At 42.7% G+C, this 19,809-nt stretch overlaps 1 protein-coding gene across 2 annotated transcripts in view; it reads left to right on the top strand.

The window, feature by feature from the left end:
• Positions 1–19,809, top strand: part of TEX2 (testis expressed 2) — a 105,358-nt gene that overhangs the window by 12,717 nt on the left and 72,832 nt on the right. Inside the window, exon 1 of one of the 2 annotated variants that reach the window (XM_069482780.1) lies at positions 18,467–18,582. The exons of the other annotated variant lie outside the window; for it this stretch is intronic. The gene's annotated coding sequence lies outside the window, so the exon portion shown is untranslated. Of the gene's footprint in view, positions 1–18,466; positions 18,583–19,809 lie in introns of those variants that run through there. 2 annotated transcript variants of the gene reach the window in all.

The following is a 19,809-nucleotide window of genomic DNA, read 5'->3' as shown; positions in this document are numbered from 1 at the left end:
AGTTGGTATTTGAAGTGGGAATGAAAAGTGTTAGTTTCCTAAGGGGCAGGTACCTGGGTCAGCCAGTCACCATAGGGTACACTTCAGCGTCTCTCAGAGTGTGATGCTATTGCTAAGGGAGGGAGGGTCACTGCCAGACTAGCAGGAAGCCCAAAATCTGATTTAGGAACCTTCATCCCCTGGGATGATTTCAAGACAGATTCTTTGAGCCTTGGTAAAGGGTTTATAAAATAGGTTATCTCCACATTTGGTTAGTATGTGCTGGTTATCCAGCTATCCCTTGGGCATTCAGCAGATGCTGTTGCTTAGAAGACAGTGGCTGTACTTGGGGGCTGACATTGAGCATGCCCAGAGTCTTGTCGTGAGAGTCAGCCTTCTATGAATCTTTAAAATGGGTCCTTACTTTGCTGTTCCTTTTAGGGACTGTCTTTGAAGAATCTGAAAGCAAGTGTTTTAATCCCTTGAATAGCATTAAGCATGAAAAATTCTTAATTATAAAATGATTAATTAGATTCTTTCTTCCCAAATTGATAGCTTAAATCAGTGTGCTAGTTTTTCTTTTCTTTCTATCTCTCTCATTCTTTCTCTCACTGAAGTATGTTTTGCGATTGTAATCTGTTTTTCAATTTTTTGGTTGTTTATTGAGTGTCTAGAAATAACCAGCTATTTTCCCATTACAGTCTTGCCAGAAGTGAAAATACTGGCAAAGCTTTGGGAGACACTAAAAGACAGTTATCTTCCTGGAGTAGGACTTCACCCACTGTCTTTCTTCTGTCCCGCCCAAATATCCCAGGACCATGTACCCATCATCCAAAGGGGTGTAGATCAAAACTCTACCCCTCTTACTCAAAACGATACGATGAATTTTTTTTATTTCAGAATATTATGGGGGTACAAATGTTTAGGTTACATATATTGTCTTTGCCCCACCTGAGTCAGAGCTTCAAGCGTGTCCATCCCCCAGATGGTGCGGACCACACACGTTAGGTATGAATATATGCATCCCTTCTTCCCCCCTCTCACCTGGCCGACACCCGATGAATATTACACCATATGTGCACATAAGTGTTGATCAGTTAATACCAATTTGATGGTGAATACATGTGGTGATTGTTTTTCTATTCTTGTGATACTTCACTTAGTAGAACGGGCTCCAACCCTATCCAGGATAATACAAGAGGTGCTAGATCACAATATAATGAATTCTTTACATCTGGGTTTTTTAACCTTGGGGAGAAGGAAGGGAAAAGTCTGTGTCTCCTCAAAAATTGAATGTGAAATCTTGTGGATATTTGTGTACATGTATTTGTGTGTGGGGGCCGGGGGGATGTCTTTGATCTTCATTAGGCTTTCAAAAAGCCTTCAACCGAGGAAGGTTAAAGGAGAACTCCAGCACTAAAATCTCTTGTACCTCTAGTCTAAAAAGCTCCAAAGCCAGATTTTTAGAATGGCTTTAGAATACCGATTCACAGTAGGTGAAGAATCTGGAGCACAGACGGCGCCAGTGAACAAACTCAGGCTCCTCACCACGGGAGTTCTGTGCATAAGCCTGGCTTCTCTTCCCTGGTCACACCAGGTCATCCCTGGACCCCTGAGATTCCCTTTCCTCACTGCTGGCTCCTCTCCCCTCCTCAAATCCTTCTGATCTTTGTGGGGAGAGCATTGGAGAAACTTGTTCTACTAGCCAGAATCCTGTGCCAGGATATTTTCTCCTTCTTGGTTTCCTTAGTTAGTTTCTTTTGACCAGCACCTTAACTGACCCTCTGAGTTCTCACAGGGACTCTCTTTTCATTTTGGGGGCTTTATCTCTTTTATTCTTCTTCTTCCTCTGCGTTCTTTCTTCTTTCTCCTTCGTTCTGAATTAATCTGTTCCCTGTCATTGGCTTTTCTGTTGGGTCTGGCAAATTCTTGTCTGCAGCCAGAAAGGGGTCCCTGAGGTAGACAGAGGCCTGGGAGGCTGGTTTTCCCAGCTGTGTGACTCTGGGTGGTGGATCCTGCCCCTCCCTGGAATGCCTTAGGGTCTCAGCTCACCCCTTCCAGGCCAGGAGTCCAGCGATCGGCTCTTGCAGCTTCTGGCGGGTCCAGAACACACACCTGCCATTGCTAGTCACTGACTCCTTCCTTTCCTCATGAACCACATGTATGTCCTGTGATGGTGAGTTCTGCTCATGAAAGTATGATTCTGTTTTATAGTCTTTTTTCCAGTTTTGTCAGAGACAGTAAAGACAGAGTTGTTGCCTTCAGAAAGACCATTCTTCCAGGGGCAGCCCAATATATAAGACAACGCTGGTGACAAATATGCATTATGGTAGCAGAACCCTGTTAGCAGAAATTTAAATTACGGTCAAGAATGATCTTCCGCCTTTGGCCATTTAAACTGCTGCTTCTCTCTGAATTTCAGTGCTCAGGGGGTGGTGGGGGTCAGGGATCTGGTTCTTAAAGGGTTCTGAAGGAAAATCTCCTTGCCTTATTGCTTCTGAGGACTCCACAGGCCGTTGGCAGCACACACCTTCACGTGAAGGTGAGCATGTGATCCCGGAGGCTCTGCTTAAGAAACTGGATCTCTTTATTGATAGAGCCATCTCATGAGCTAGTAATGCAAGCTGTTGGTAATTACAGAAAACCTACTGTGAAATTCATCTAAAATTAATGAAGAGTCAGCACTGTGAATTTTAAATACAGAGGGAGTTATGGCTTTTGCTCTCAATGATCTGAGTGTAGATTATCTTTTGCTGTAGTCTGTGTGCCTTTTGCAGGCTTTCCTTTGCTCCCTTTTGTGCCTTTGGGCTCTCTTCCCTCTGGTCCAGTCAGTCTACATTCCTATGGCACAGACCCATTTTAGTGGGAAGCTACCAGAATATGCAGTGTATTCCAAAGTCAAATGTTTAGGGTTACTCATTCCATGAACACTGGAAAGTGAAAGGCCCAGTGTATTAAAAAGAAAACAATAAAACATGTAGAGAACAAAAACCTGGCAGTGACTATAACATGTCTGCTTTTCTTGACTTCAATTTTTTTTAAAGGAGCATTGTTCCATACTTTATTTTGTAAGTAGCATTTGAAGGTGTTTAGATCATCATTCACGTATGCCATGATAGAGAAGATATTTGAGTCTAAAATCTTCACTGCATTGGTGACATGTACTTTATAAGCCTAGCATTCCTTGATTTAATAGGAAGGATCTCTGTTCTATATGTGCTTTTTGTGACTTGAAAAGGAACTAACTATTCCATTTAAATAGACTTCAATTAGGATAATGGGTTTGAGACATCTTGCAATGGTACATTTTTTAGACTCTTAAGATAGAATTGTCAAATTATAGCAAATAGAGTTAGAAATTATTTTGTAATTTTCTAAGTGGATTGTAATTTCTCCTTCTGTACATGTAGTCATTCTGGAAACAATAGTGTAAAGGTACCTTTTTATAAAATAGAATGGTACCTTTTGGTTTAGGGAAAAAAATGGTAGAAGGTAGTAGCTTAGGAGAGCAAGCAGAAAGCAGTCATTTTTCAGCCTCATTTATTGTACCTTTGGCCATATTTTTGAAGAAAGACCCAAAATTGCCATATGTGTGAAAGACTATTGGTAACTGGGTAGACTTGGAATGAAAGTGAGATTTTTCAGAGTAACAAAGTCACTGTCTGCTGTGGCTTTTAGAAACAGAGGATGTGTGATCACAGCAGGTTCAGCAGCTGGGATTGGTGGAAGTGGAGCATTCATGTAATTTGTGTGATATTTAAATTTAAATGTTTGAAAAAGCACATAGAGAGCAAGAGTTTGTCAAAACAAAAATTAAAAATAAAATTTAAAAAACGGGAGTCGGTATATATATATATATATATATATATATGTTATTCTTACAAGATGTAAAAAATTTTAAATACCTGGGACATGGTTTGTTGAGGGGACCAGAGAACAGTGGAAACAGTGACTAAAGGGTTACATTTTGATGTAGAAACCCTCAGTCGAAGAAGAAAGCTTGCCTAGGAGGAAAGTTTCTGTGGAGATGTGCCCTGCATTTTGAGTGATGTACTGAAGCTTCAAAGACTCAACATTAATTTTGATCTTTCTTGGCAAGCTGGATTAAATAATGTATTTCTGAGAAAAAATAGTAACTTATGAAATGTCAAAGCCTGCAGTGGAAAACGTCAACATCCATGAGTGCAAAACAAATTCAAGAATCAGAATCCTAAGTGAAGACCCTACCGCCTTGCCATCTTGATTTCAGGGGCTGTGTAAGCCGTGAGGTTCAGCAGGTTGTAGGGTGCTCCAGTAATGGGAAGGATCCACACCCACAAGAGGATTGTGTGACCTAGTACTCTGGCTTCCTGATACTCTTCCTGGGGAAAGTTTTTGACCCCAAACAGTTCCTAACTTGATAGGAACTCACCAGAGGCAGCTCTGAGAAACTTTGGTTTCTTGAAATAATCCAAAGGGTAAAGTTCTGCCACCCTTTAAATGAATGGTGTCTTAACTTCTTTTGGGATACAGACCTCTTTAGCACTCTGAACATTGTGAACTCTCTCCTCAGAAAATCACACATGTACATAAAGGCCAAATTTTGCATTGCATGCATGTAGATGTTAACAACCTTTTAAAATAACAATATGCAAGGTTTCAAAAAGAATGTTAAAAAGGGAGTTTGCTGCTGTTATACCATTTTTCTTTTCTTTTCTTTTCTTTTTTTAAAGACACAGGGCCTTGCTCTGTCACCTGTGCTTGAGTACAGTGGCGTGATCCTAGCTCACTGCAGCCTTGAATTTCTGGGATCAAGGGATCCTCCTGCTTCAGCCTTCCAAGTGTGGGACTATAGGCGTGTACCACCACGCCTGGCTAATGTTATTTTTTTTTAAATTTTTTGTAGAGACAGTGTCTCACTATACTGCCCAGGCTGATATTGAACTCCTGGGCTCAAGTGATTCTCTTCCCTTGGCCTCCAAAAGTGTGGATTACAGGCATGAGACACTGTGCCTGACCAAACACCATTTTTCATTGGAGGGTTGAGGCATTTGCTTGGGAATGTACCTTGTTGGTTGTTCATTAGCAAGAGTGGGACTGGAACCTGTGAGTCAGGCCTTTTTTTGTTTGTTTTTTGAGACAGGGTCCCACTCTGTCGCCCAGGCTAGAGTGCACTGGCATGATCATAGCTCACTGCAGCCTCAAACTCCTGGGCTCAAGCGATCCTCCTGACTCAGCCTCCCGGGAAGTTAGGACTACAGGTGCGTGTCACCATGCCCAGCTAATTTTTAAATATTTTTTGTGGAGATGGGGTCTCGCTATTGCTCAGGCTGGTCTTGAACTCCTGTGGGTCTCATTTGGAGAGAATTGTGCAATCTGACAGTAGTGCTTCCAGAAGGCACAACTCCCCACTCACCTAAGGAACTGAGGTCCATTATTTCCTGTAAGGGTCTTTTTGAAGAAGATATTTTTGTCTAAGGGCAGTTTTATTATGTGCACTTGAAAAAGCAATACCAACCCCGTATTTATTTACTGGTTATTCATATGCTTTTTTCCTTTAGAGTGAAAAGACTGGTATAGCTTTTGACCTTGTGGGTTTTTAGAGCCTAAAATTAATTTGTTAGATAAATTACTTTTTATGTTAGTTATAAAGGAAGCATTTTGTGCTTGTATTATGTATTATACAATTTCAGAATTCTTCCATTTGAGAAGACATGTTTTTAAGAAAGTGCTTTGTGAAAACTGCATATATTGGATTTGTGTCCTGCTTAAAGTCCTTTGCTGCACTTTTCCACTGGCCTTGCATGGGCTGGGAGTGGGGTGACTCTGGTGTAAAGGCAGGTCCTAGAGCCACAGGTCTAGAGCCTGGAGTCCTCTTGGTGGCAACAGCTCTTTGATTTCTACTTCCAAGCCCCTGATACATGGTGACCTGCAAAGGAGCCTTTATTTTTGTGATAAAGATCTAAGAAGCTACCACCACCTAGAAGTAGTATTCCCCTCCTTTTCTAGAAGGATTTTTTCTTTGATATAGCAGCTGGATTGGAATTTCAGTTTCCTGAAAGAAGTATATTTTCCCAGCAGAAACAACGTTATACAAAGTGGTTCTGTGAAAAAGAGAGGTTCCACGTCTGAAGTCCTCAGTTAGGAAGGCTTGTGCTCCTGGAAAGGATACTATTGAGAAGAGATGATCTGGATTTTAAGTTTGGGTCTCACTTTCTCATAGCAACAGTGTCATAATATGTTACATTCTGGAGATAAAACTTGATACCCAATTCTAAAATATACTCAACTGTAAACGATGTGTTTATTTTCTAAACTGTATGGAATTTTCTAAAAAGGACATAAATAGGTTATTTAGATATTATGTGCAGTGTTCATTCATTCATTCATTCATTCAACCAATAAACATTTAAGTGCCAGCATTGGAACATAGCAGTGAGTAAACCTAAGTTTCTGCCACTTGTGGAGTGACAGGTAACAAGTAGGTAGGCATATAATACAAATGTCAGGCAGTACTAATGTTCTCAGAAATAAAAGAGAATAAGGGAATGGTGAGGCCCCTCTTTTAGGATGAGCTGGTTAGGAAGGTCTTTCTGAGGATGTGACGCTTGAGCTGCTATTATTTTTACTGCAACAAATTTTGGGAGTAACAATCATCTTTGAAGTATTGAAATTCAATGAGGGGCTCTCTGGGAGGCCGAGGTGGGCGGATCGTTTGAGCTCAGGAGTTCGAGACCAGCCTGAGCAAGAGCGAGACCCCATCTCTACTAAAAATAGAAAGAATTATATGGACAGCTAAAAATATATATAGAAAAAATTAGCCGGGCATGGTGGTGCATGCCTGTAGTCCCAGCTACTCGGGAGGCTGAGACAGGAGGATCCCTTGAGCTCAGGAGTTTGAGGTTGCTGTGAGCTAGGCTGACGCCACGGCACTCACTCTAGCCCGGGCAACAGAGTGAGACTCTGTCTCAAAAAAAAAAAAAAAAAGAAATTCAATGAGGCTTCTTTGCAGAGATTTTGACAGGTTTGTTGAAGGACGTTTTGAGGAGTTAGGACTTAGGTGTCAGTGTTCTTTTGAGAGAGTGATCCAGTCATATCTGGTTTTTTTCTTATTGTCAGTTTTCCTGCTGCAAGAATAGGAGAGATGAAGTTACCACTTGGCCTCCTGGCTGTGGTTCAAAGCAGAACTGAGCACCTTCCTGCTCCCTGGCTGGCTTCTGAGCTCAGCCGCTGAACCTAGCTTCCTTATGTTGTGCATGCCTAACTGTCTTCCGGACGCTCAAACCGACCCCTCAACAGCTCTGACCACCCAAATGCTTTCCCTGGAGTGGTCACTGCATCTAAAGGCCAGCTGACTTTGTCCCTGAATCCCAGACATAGGGGCCTGGGCACAGGGTGAGGAATTGTAGCTGTTGGCCCGAGGCAGTTTTCCTTCTGAATGTCATTTTTAAGCATTGAATCCCAAAATTATAAAACAGTCTTTTAGGCAGCAGTGTAATTCTGCCAGTAATGATGCTGCTGTTCAAAACATTTTTTCACACATGTGACCTGTTAATCAGCCCTGCAGTTATTCCCATTACCCAGGGTCCCAGAGTACATTAGTAACCAGTATTGCTAGAGGGCTGCTGATGACGGGTCCATTGCCATGCATCTTCCTTTAATCTCCACAACACCTCATTGGTATTGTTGCCTTGCTTGCCCCTTCAAAACTGATGCTAAACCAGTCAAGGAAGGAAGAGGACTAGCCAATCAAGGAGAAGCCTGTACCGGGGCTTTTGTAGAACTCCTTTCATCCCCACACAGACGCTAGGAGGTAGACTTCATTTTTTCCATTTTGCAGATGAAAAACTGAAGCTCAGAAAGATTGTGTAACTTGCCTGAGGTCACACATCTGGTAAGCAGCAGAGCTGGGGTTTGCACTGGGTTTCTCCAAGTTGGAAGTACGTGCTTGTTCCACTGTACCAGGGCCCATCCTACCTGCCTGAGGCCACCTGCCCACCTGCCACTTGTTCTCTCCTTCCCTTTGTAACTCCACCTCCAGCCGCTTCTCTTCAGTGTCCCCTCATTCACCTTGCCCAGTGTCTGAGCCAGGGCAGGCTGCCATGGGCTGGTCCACTGTGGGCAGTGCCAAGTTGAGAAGTGCTGTTATCTCAGGTGCCTGGAGGGTTCATAGGCTTTTAAACATTTACTTTCAAAGAGCTTTACACACACACACACACACACACACACACACGTACATAAAAAGACCATAGAGGAAAGTTAAGCTTCATATCACTCTAGCATAGCAGGCATTCGTTTACATGTGTAAACATTGTGTAATCAGTGTGCTTACTAGTTTGTGTTTTGTTCCCCTCATTTATCATGATTTCATTGACATATTTTTAGGTAGTGCACATACTTGCCGTCTGGAAGGACTGTGTACTATTCCCGTTGGCACACATAGCCTCCTTGTTTGATGGTTTGAGTTGTTAAGCTTTTGTGGCCTGACAAGGAGTTTACCTCAAGACATTATTTCTTTAGGAAAATAAGTTGCGAGTTAAAAATAAGTTGGTTTTAAAAAATTGTTTTGTCAGTTAGGGTAGCTTATTCACCATTGTTTCAGTGGATTTTGGTTGGAAACATGCAGTAGGCATTTTTTGAAAAACAAACATTTGGGATTTTTTTCCAGATTTGAGTTTACATTTTGATCTAAATCCTATGAGCAATTATTATATAACTAAAACTTACAAAGATTTTTTGGATATGATTATGTGTCTAGGTAAAACTTTTAAGAAACCAGAGCAGGCCAGGCGCGGTGGCTCACACCTGTAATCCTAGCACTCTGGGAGGCCGAGGCGGGTGGATCGTTTGAGCCCAGGAGTTCGAGACCAGCCTAAGCAAGAGTGAGACCCCGTCTCTACTAAAAATAGAAAGAAATTAGCTGGACAACTAAAAATCTATATAGAAAAAATTAGCTGAGCATGGTGACGCATGCCTGTAATCCCAGCTACTCGGGAGGCTGAGGCAGAAGGATTGCTTGAGCCCAAGAGTTTGAGGTTGCTGTGAGCTGGGCTGACGCCAGAGCACTCTAGCCCGGGCAACAGAGCAAGACTGTCTCAAAAAAAAAAAAAAAAAAGAAACCGGAGCAGAGAGGATTGAATCGACAAAGATAGCTCTTTAAAAATTAAGGTTATCTTGAGGCTAAGAATGTAACTGCTGAAATGCAAGAGATAACAGAAAAAAACTTTTCAAAATAAACATCTCAACATTTGACCTCCGAGACAAGAGGCCTGGCACCAGGGAAATGGTTCCTCCCTTTCCTGGTCTTGAGCACTGGTAAAAGGAGTTGCCTAGACCTTTTTGATTTCCATTTCTGCCCTTACTAGTTATGATGCCTTAGCAAATTATTCAACTTCTCTGTCTCAGTTTCCTCATTTGGGAAATGGAAGCATAATTCCTGCCTCATAGGCCATGAAGATTAAGTGAGGAGTGTCTTGAAGTATCTGGGACATAAATCTTCCACAAAAGTTCTCTTTTTAAACCCTTAACTCAAAACTTTGAGTGCATACTAGTGAGCTGTTTGGGTGATGCAGCAGAAATCCCTCTTTGCTCGTTTTAGGAAACAGTTATTTTTCTTTCTCCATTTTGAAGTTTCTTGTTTGCTGCCTAGTTTAAATTCTGATGCCAAAATTTAAAAAAAATTTTATGTTGAATAGTAGATGGAATTAAATTTTTCTTGGAAGATGTGTTTCAAAAAGTTGAATTTATGCAGACATTTCTGAAATGGTTGTATATGTTGCTTGCACAGTATTATTACAAGTTCATGACTTCAATAAAATGCTTCATCATTCAGCAAGTTCTCCTTCTACTGGTTTTAGGTTATTTGTAAGGAACTGTTAGTCTCGTGTCTAGATGGGCATGTAATAGTATCAGTTACTGAACTAGAACTGTAAACACCTTTCTGATATCACACTGGGAGGTCATCAAGTGTCTCAGACTCTAAGATGTCCCAAACTGAACCTACTGTGTTCCCCTAAACCCGATCTTTCTCTTATTCTTGGACTTGATGAATGGGACCACTTAAGAACACTCTCTTCATTACTCCTATAACCAGCCCACCAAGTCCCACGTATTTTATCTCCTAACTCTCAAATCCCTTCTTTCTCTCAACAGCCACTTTCCTAGTCCAGGCTGCTCACCAAAATGTTGTAAGAGTCTAACTGACTTCCTGAACCCTTTCTTGCCTCTTTCCAGTTAATTTTCCACACGGCAGCCAGAGTGAGCTTTTCAAAATATACATCTGGCCACCTCCATACCTGCCTCCAGACCACATACAGTAACCCTTCAGTTGTTCCTCATTGCTCTTGGGATAAAGAACAGATCCTCAGTGTGGCCTTCAAGGCCCTGAATGACCTGGCTACTGGCCCCCTCTCCAGTCTTATGCTATGTATACCATACTTGCCCCCCATTAAGCCATGCTCCTGCCTCTGGTCCTTGCTCATGCCATTCTCTCTGGAATGCCCACACTACCATCACTTAGCCAACTCGGACTCATCCTTGGTATGTCAGCCCCATTCCCACTTGTTCAGGGGGATCCTGCCATGACTTATACTGAGACTTGATCAGGTCTCCCTGGTGGCTGTGATCTCTTGGTATCCTTTATGTCTCTTCCTAGCTATTGCATTGGTTATTGGATTGTCATGCCTCTCCACCCCTATCTAAGCTCATAGTGTGCAAATTTTAAGACAGGCTACAAAGGAGTCCTGAATGTTAAATCCTTGCCTCCATGTCAGAGCTTAAATTCCATGTGTCCAACCAACAAGGCTTACGTTAAAATGGTGGTGCAAACAGACCTGTAACTGTGAATAAATTTTGAAATTAAGAGAGCTGTAGATCTTAATTAAATCCAAATGCTTGTTTTGTATACATAATAAATTGAGGGAAAAATACAAGTTTGTATTTAGCTAAGAGTTATGTTTTAAATGAGTTCCTGTATGGTAGTATAGTCATCCAGTCATCCCTTGGCATCCATGGGGGATTAGTTTCAGGACACCCACCTCAGATAACAAAATTCTAGGATACTCAAGTCCCTTATGTAAATGGTGTAGTATTTGCGTATAACCTATGCACATCCTCTCATACTTTAAACCACCTCTAGTTTAATTATAATACCTAGTACAATGTAAATAGTTTTTATACTGTGTTCTTTTTAAAATTTGTATTATTTTTTAGTTGTATTGTTATTTTTTATTGTTTTGCCCCCCTGAATATTTTCCATCTGCAGTTGGTTGAATCTGTGGATGGTGGAACCTGTGGATACAGAGCGCTGACTGTACCTTGAGCCATTAAGATGGACATTTCATGGTGTATGTAGGGGAAAATATGTGGTAGCAGCTGCCTCAGACAGCCAGTGTAGGCAGGGGGAAGGGAAGGGAAGATAAAGTCATCAGCAAAGTCACCAGGTAATCAGTAATATGGATGAACATTTGCTACAGATGGAACTTCATAGGGAGTCTCATCTGATGTAGCCTCTTTTAGTGTCTCAGTAAAGTCCCAGGCTGATGTAACTAACTTCCCTAAAGATAGAAGTATGTTCCCATAGCACATAAAAAAGGATGTACAGAATTTTAGAGTTTTTGTAATTTTAGTACATGCAGTAGAACATTTATTATACTTATGTAGAGCAGTGAATTAGGGGGTGGGATAGGATAGGTGGTACTGAGGCTGATCTAAGCCTGCTGGGTTTCTTTTTGCTAAAAACTGTGGTTTACTGTCCTGTAAGAAAGTCTTCACAATATGGAGCATGTATTCTTAATAGGCTGCTGTTTACCCCAAACAGGTATTAAGGGGTCTATGACAATAGACTAAAGTGTTTTGTAGCCTGTTCTTTGCATTACTGCAACTTTTTCTTTTAGCACCTTTCAGTGCTTGCCTGAGTCCTCAGGCTCAAGGTCTTCCTGAAATTGGTGCTCCCTGGGTAGCTAAGGTGAAGGTCTTTATCTTTCCAGCAATGTGCTCAGTAAATGTTAAATGGATGGAACCCTTTTTTAGAGCACAGAGCACTGTGGAAAGCTTCTTTTGGCTCCAGATTAGCTTGTCAATGGAAATAGCTTATGAGACAGTGTTGCACAGTGGTTAAGAGCAGGCCTTGGAGTGGGAGTCCTAGCTCTGCTGGTTAGTAGCTTTGTTACATTGGTAAGTTGTCTAAACCACTTTGTCTTTCTCTTCATCTCTAAGTGTGGAAGAAATGATGGTATTTACCCTGCAGAGTTGTGAGGCTTAAAAGAGATAGTATTGGTAAAGCACTTAGAGGACTGGCCCTTCTAAAAGTTAGTTGTGTTTATTGGTCAGGGTCCCTCTGATAGATCTTGGCAAACCAGGAGCATGACTGATTTGGATCTCTAAGGCCCTTGGCCTGCCTTTCCTCTGAGACATAATTTTTGCTGTGTTAGTTGATTGGGCCATGCACTACTCAGTACATAATGGTGTTCTTTACTGCAGAAACTAAAATGGAGGTCATAAAATTTTTGGAGGAAAAAACCCTATATTTTCTCAAGAAAAAAATAACCATTATACATCTTTATTTAAATAGAATAACAGCCAAGTTGATAGGATCTTTTGAGAACATGTAATAGTATTTGTTGGTGTAATTTGCTCCATCGTAAAGATCCATTGGGGGAGAGGGCAGTGTGGTTAATGACGACATTCCCAGGCAGTCACTCCCTAAACTTTGTAGTTTATGAAGTGCTGTCCCATTTATTCTTTCTCTCAACAAGCTGAGGGGTGGGGCTTCACCATTATGACCCTCATTCAGACCCAGGGAGGCTGCTCCTGAGCTGGTGCCCTTTCCAGTTAGCCTCAGCTGTCAGCTGTACTGTGGAGGACAATTTGGGGTGTTGAGTTATCTGAGTGGTGTTTAATGGGCTTCTAATTGCACATGGATGGCCAGAAAGTTCTCCTGTTTTGGTGTTTTGCTGTGGCAGACAGTACTCTCTGAGGACCCACATAAGCTAGAAGAAAAAAAAAACCAACAACAAACTCAGCACTAATCGTCTGGAAAGGGCAGGATACCGCTGTTAGGCAGTTATTAGACTTTTGAACAGAAAAACATCACGATCACAACTTTACAGCATTCATTTCTTTGAAACGTCAGATGGAGCCCCGATACAGCCATCAGGTTTATAGAGCCTCCAGAATTAGATGAGACAGTTTGGTTCCATACTGCGTACTCATATTTCTGGTTATGAAATGCTCCTGTGCTTGTTTTCCCTGATCTGGTAAGAAACAGCTTTTGTCTTGTTCCTTTATGCATCCAAGTTTTTTTAATTCCACTTGCCTTCCTTACCCCTCATTTCTACTTTCTACCCTGCTTTTGGCCTTCGAGACAGCAGTAAAACAGACCTGCAGGAATGGGTATCCATGTAGGCCCTGGCTGGGGACAACTCTGTACCTGGGGTCTGGGTTGGGAGGACCAGGCCCCAGCAGATAAGGCCACAGCTCTGAGGGAAGCAGTGCAGGCAAGTGTAGCGAAGATCAGGAGCAGAACAAGGTCCAATTGTGTCCTGTGCCTGGGAAGCAGCTGCCCACCTCTGATTCCTCATTTAAAATATCTAAAGTAGTTGAGTGATTGACTTGGATGGAGATTTTCCTTTTTTGGATGTAGTTACAGAGCAGTAGCCTATTAGGAAGCAAATGCCTCTAAAGTGTGCCTTCTAACATGGGTATCTACTGAATTAACTAATGATTGGTACCCGGGAAGAGCTGGTGCTATATGTCCAACTGAGACACTGGTGATTCCACTGCCTCTTTCTGTGTATATATGTGTGTCTTTAAAGCAAGGCTGGGCACAGTGGCTCATGCTTACACTTTGGAAGGCCAAGGCAAGAGGATCACTTGAGGCCAGGAGTTTGAGACCAGCCTGAGTAACATAGTGAGACCCCATCTCTACAAAAAAAGTAAAAAAAAAAAAAAAATCAGCCAGACATGGTGGCATATGCCTGTAGTCCCAGCTACTCGGGAGGCTGAGGCAGGAAAATCACTTGAGTCCAGGAGTTTGAGGTCGCAGTGAGCTATGATCATATCACTCTGCCCTCTGACACAGGCAGCTGAGTGAAACCTTGTCTCAAAAAAAAATTAAAAATAGTTAAATAAAATTAAAAATAAAGTAAATGTAGTGTGTTCCTGTTGTTTAGACCAGTGAGTCTCAGTTCCGGGGTGGGTGTTGGGTAGGTGTGTATGTGTGTGTGTAGTGTGTATGGTTGTGCACATGTAGGATTGTATAAGATTACTGAGGAGGTTTTTCAAATTATATGTCGTCTTGTTTTTGTTTTTGTTTTTTTGAGACAGAGTCTCACTCTATTGCCCGGGCTAGAGTGCCGTGGCGTCAGCCTACCTTACAGCAACCTCAAACTCCTGGGCTTAAGTCATCCTACTGCCTCAGCCTCCCGAGTAGCTGGGACTACAGGCATGCGCCACCATGCCCAGCTAATTTTTTCTATATATATTTTTAGTTGACCAGATAATTTCTTTCTATTTTTAGTAAAGACAGGGTCTCGCTCTTGCTCAGGCTGGTCTCAAACTCCTGACCTCGAGCGATCCTCCTGCCTCGGCCTCCTAGAGTGTTAGAATTATAGGCATGAGCCACCGCGCCCGGCCAAAATTATATGTCTTCTAATCCATGACTTGTGGAACTCCCCAATCATGATAAGCCCTGAGATGGAGAGGGGTGTCTGTGTCATCTGTGCGTTTAAGATGTTTCCTAGGATTTTCTGGTACACTTCTCCTTCACCTAATCCCAGAATGCATCTACCCTTTAAGAGCTGTGAAGGTAATGATTAGGGATAATCAGGTGTGTGTCCCACCTGCATTCTGCTAGGTGGAACTGACCTAGGCTCATGGCATCTGCAAAGGAACCCACGGGAGCCAGGCCATTTTCAACATTTCAGAAGGCTGAAACCTTCCACTTACCCAGGATGAGGACAAACAAGCTACCCAAACCATCACGTTTCCTTGCTTTTGTGTGGAATTGCAACTCTGTATGGTTTCATGCTGACTGCAAGTTCTGATTTGCTGTGGATGACATAATAGGAGTTTCTGAGACAGGATTGGTCTAACTCTAGACATTGTTATTAGAGCTGGTATCAGGTCTCACTCCCGAAACGGAACATGTTCACTACCTTTAGAATGAGGTTGACCTTGAAAGTGAGTGCCTTTGACTATCGAAATTAAGTAGCTGATTATTTCCTGCTTGTTTAGCTATGCTTACCAGCATCACACCTGTGGCAGTGATTTGATTTCATATTATTATGAACCCTTTATAAATATGGATTGTTGACTAAAATTTGGATCAGTATTGAAATGGAAAAATAATAAACAGAATTAATCAATTACTGTTAAACATTATTAGAATCTTACAAAACATGTGGCCAACATGGGGAGGGTACAGAAAAACAGATTAAGGAAACTATCCAGTGCCTTCATTTTAAAAATGATCCTTTTAACCAGCTTTGCACTAAAAGCAATAAAGATAATGCTTTCATGATGAAACACCAACTGTTAATACTTAGTTTCTGTAGCCTCGTAGGATCCTCTTGACTGGGTGTTCTTTTTACTTAGGTGATGTATAGGCACAGCATCCTAAATTCTGCTTTCTCATTTTGTATTACAATAGACCTTTCCATATTTCTAACATTGCCCTTGTGTTTGTCATTCTTAATGGTCACAGCTGCCTGAACTAAACCTAAAGTCAGACAGTGAGGACAATCTAGTTCTGGTGATTAGAGAAGGCTGGAGACAAGCTGTCTGTTTGATTCTTGATAACGTGCTGGTGAGTCTACCGCCCAACTTGGCATTGATAAAAAAGATGTGCTCGTGCCTGCTGCAGATGCTGATAAAAATAATAGCTTACATATGTTAAGTGTTATTTCTTGATTCTCCCAGCAGCCCCTGTTAGGTAAGCACTATTACCCTTATTTTATAGATGAGGAAAAAGAGGCTTTTTGCAGTAACTTGTCCAGGGTCACACGCTGATAAGAGGTGGAACTGGGATCCAAAGCTGGGTCTGTTTAATTTCAGAGTGTGAGTTCTTAACTAGATTTTCCATGCAGTTTGCACCATGGGGCCCTTTCAGTTCTCACCTCATTTCAGAAATCTAACCATCTTCCACTTTAATCATCACAACAAACACGTTTATTAATATATATTAAAGTTACAGAAGTTTAATACTAAAACAAGATGGAGTAGATGCTGTGGGCAAGCAGGAGCCCCACAGACCATCCCATTCACGGGAGGGATTTGTTGGTCTTCCTAGGGCTGAGTGAGTGGTGTGAATGGCCAGCCTGCGTCGCTCCTTTGGTTCTGTCTTTTAGTTGGTCTAGAAGTTTTTCAAACTTGAATAGGCACAACAGTGACTACACATGGTTGCCTGAAGCATGTATACAGTACTTTGTGGGAGACTCAAGAGATTCTCAGGGATAATTTGGCTGCGGGTAGCTTACTTTGTACCCTGACCTTGGAATTTAACTTCCACTGGCGAGTGACCACCAAGTTCCTATGCATGCTAATTAGAAGGTATTGTATGCTTTGCTGTATCCTCTGGACAAATTTTTAATTTTCCCATATTTTACTTGATGCCTTCTTCTGTGGTGCTGTCTGGAAGTCATTGAATCAGTCCCTCATAGCTGAGTGTAGATCTTTAGCTGTTCCCAGGACACTTCTTGTGTCCGGTTGTTTTGTGACCACTCTGCTACATGGAGTGGTTCCGAGTGGAAGCATTTTCTCTGACTGCTACCTGGGCTTCTGTGTGTCTGGGTCAGTTAGGGCCAGTACCTTTGTACTTTTCCAAGGTCTTGCTTCTGTTAAATGGTAAAATTTCACACATGAATCAAAGCAGACTCAAGTCCTTGGGCTGGTTTGAAAATTGGAGTTCAGACTCCAGAAGTTCTGTTGAAGCAGATGGATAAGAAGTATCTGGTTTATCCACTGGGACTTTGGCTTTCTGTTCTCTAGAATTGTCTTTTTCTGGAGTGTGGACAGGTCCCCTTGTTGTAGGGTCCCAGCATCATAACTAAAGAGGTTTGGAGGATAAATAAGAAGAGAACATCAGAGATGACCCTTTGGGTTGGGGGCCAAGGTGGTTGGAAGAGCAGCAGTCCCATGATGGATGAGAGTGAATGAGTGTGGAGTGCGGTTAGGATGGGCAGGAACAAGGGGACAGATGGGTCCTTTGTATTTAGAATTAGACCTGTTTGGACCTGGGCTGGCTCAGAGGGTGGGGAATAGAGAGGAGTGGATGGAAAAGTTTCTAATGGAAGGGTGGAAATAATGATAGGCATACGTAGTTGGGTATAGGAGACAAGATGGCAACTCCTACTGCCTTCCCAGTCAATTAGAGTCAAGGCCATCTTCTGACAGGGAGAAAGGAGGGAGACAAAATTGGAGGCCTGTATGAGAGACAAGGCCTGGAATCACATCAGTGGGGGAATCTAACTAGGATATCAGAGATAATTCAGGAATATCCTGGAAACATCAAGTGTGGGGTTGAACAACATGGACCAGGTCTGCATCTGCAGCCACCTCTTGGCTGGGATCTGCAGCAACCCCTACCCACCCCCCTCCCACAGCCCTGCCCAGCAAGGGTAGGGTGGGAGTGACTCAGGCTGGGAGGTGGAGCTGCAGATGTCTGGGCGGGCAGCAGATAGCAGTGCTAATGATTCAGAGAGTGCTACCTACCAGACGGTAGCTTGGTCTGAAAAGTAGCTCTTAAAAACTAGGCCAGTCTCTATCTTGCTCTTCTCCCCCACTCTTTAAAAGAGCTGGGCAGAGTAGGAGGTTTGTTTTTGTTTGTGTCCATATTAGGATAAGGGGCTCATCTCAGCAGGGTACTGTGGAGAAGTGAGGGGTGGGGACGTGGAGGTGGAATGGTTTGGACTCAGAAAGGGCTAAAGCTGAGAAGCTGTGCTTGGAGTGACATTTGTGCAGAGTGAGAGTGACTGAAGTGCTGGGTGGCAAACACGATGGGTGCCTTGCTCCATCACAGCCAGAGCAGGGCAGCCTGGGCAGGGCCTCCTTTTGTGTGGTTTGGCAGTGGGGGGCGGGCAGTGCTGGAGGAGGCCAGGTGGACGCCCCTCCCCGGTGCCTCCGCACACATGGTGCTGCATCTCTGCGTCTCGTTCCTCCTGGACTCGGCAGCTCTCACCTACGAGCAGAACACAGAAGGGATGTTTCTGCAGCTGGGCTAAGCAAGATGAGTCTGGAGGTCTAGAAGTATTTGTTAATGTGAGATGAGCTGTTTCAATATTATTTGAAAAATATTTTGACTTAATTGCCTTAGGCACATTAGTCAGCTGAAGTGCACTCTGGTTTCCTTTGCTTGACTTTAGCAGTTGCCAAGAATTTCTCTGGTACAAAATGGAAAAGTAGGAATCTTAAGTATGTTCGATTCCATGGAAATTGAATCATAGAATCACAGACTGGTAGAATTTAGAGCCTTCTGGAAAATTCCTTGAAGACAATGGAGGAGGGCTTCCTCAGTTTACAGCAGAACTCCCCAGCCTCAAGAAGGTGAAGTGGGAAGCTCCATCAGTGTCATTTGAGGGTCTTGGTTCTCCTTGGAGCTCATCCTGATGCAGCCTGTGGCCTCACTCGGTCTGTATTTTCAGGGACTGATTCCACTACTGACTGAGCCAGCGTCAGAACCTCACAGGTGGGTGGAGCTTCTGGGCTAAGTTACCTCATCACTTCGCTCTCCTTAGCTCAGGTCCTTTCTTGGTACGATCCACAAAGTGGTGGAGTTGAGTGGGGCATGTTCCCTCTCGGGGCCTATAGGCAAGTGGTTCCCCAGAGGGCACCGCAGGGGGCCAAGTGGCCAGGTTAGGACCGTGCCCCTGCTTGGAACACAGTATTTCCTGACCTTGCAGGTCTTAAACATGGCCTTGGGTGTCTTGCCTCTGTCCCTTTTCTCATGCTCTGTCCTCCACTTGGGACTCTCCACTTCATCTCTGCTGGTCAGCTTGTCAAGTCTGCAAGGGCCAGCTCACGTGGGACCCCAGAGAAGCCTTCTGCCGTGCCTTCTCTCACCTCCTCCTCACCAAGTCCTTTTTCTCTCACTGTACTGCTTTCTCCTACACACACACACACACACACACACACACACACTCACATACATCTCTCAAACCTGATCTTTTGAAAATTATCTTCTTTGGGCCTCTGATTCATTGCCTGTAAATAAAAATCTGACTTAAGATTATACTTACCAGATTTTATTGCACTATATCAAGGTTAAGTCTGTTCATGCCTATATAAAAAGTTGTGTTTCTAACTGAAAAAGAAAGGCTGAGGCAGGAGGATTGCTTGAGCCCAGGAGTTGGAGGTTGCTGTGAGCTAGGCTGATGCCATGGCACTCTACTCAGGGCAATAGAGTGAAACTCTGTCTCAAAAGAAAAAAAGATTTATATAGAAGGTTTGCTTCTAGTGGCGAAAACTGTAAAAACTCCAAATTTCTATCAATAAAGGAATGATTACATAGACAATGGTATATCTATACTATGTAGAAAATGTGTATGTGTGTACCCGTCAGTCTACATTTGTAAGCTGTAGGAAGAGGTCCAAGAAATAGTAAGTGAAAAACAAATGCAAAATGTGTATAGCATGATCTTGTTTAAGAGTGAAAACAAAAACAACTTTGTGCATATTACCTTTTATATGCACACAAAACACATACAAAAGGTCTGGAAGGGTACATTCTAAAACAGTTCATTTTGAGGGGAGGAGAACATTTTTCACTTTTCCTCTACATCTGTTTTTGAAGTTTTTTACAATGAGTTTTTTTTAAAGCTGAAGTGGACATTTATATATATGCTGTTTGACCCTTTC

This window comes from Eulemur rufifrons, chromosome 9, assembly GCF_041146395.1.
Source record: "Eulemur rufifrons isolate Redbay chromosome 9, OSU_ERuf_1, whole genome shotgun sequence".
NCBI classification, from domain to species: Eukaryota; Metazoa; Chordata; class Mammalia; order Primates; family Lemuridae; genus Eulemur; species Eulemur rufifrons.
This window is presented reverse-complemented; position numbering and strand designations above follow the sequence as displayed.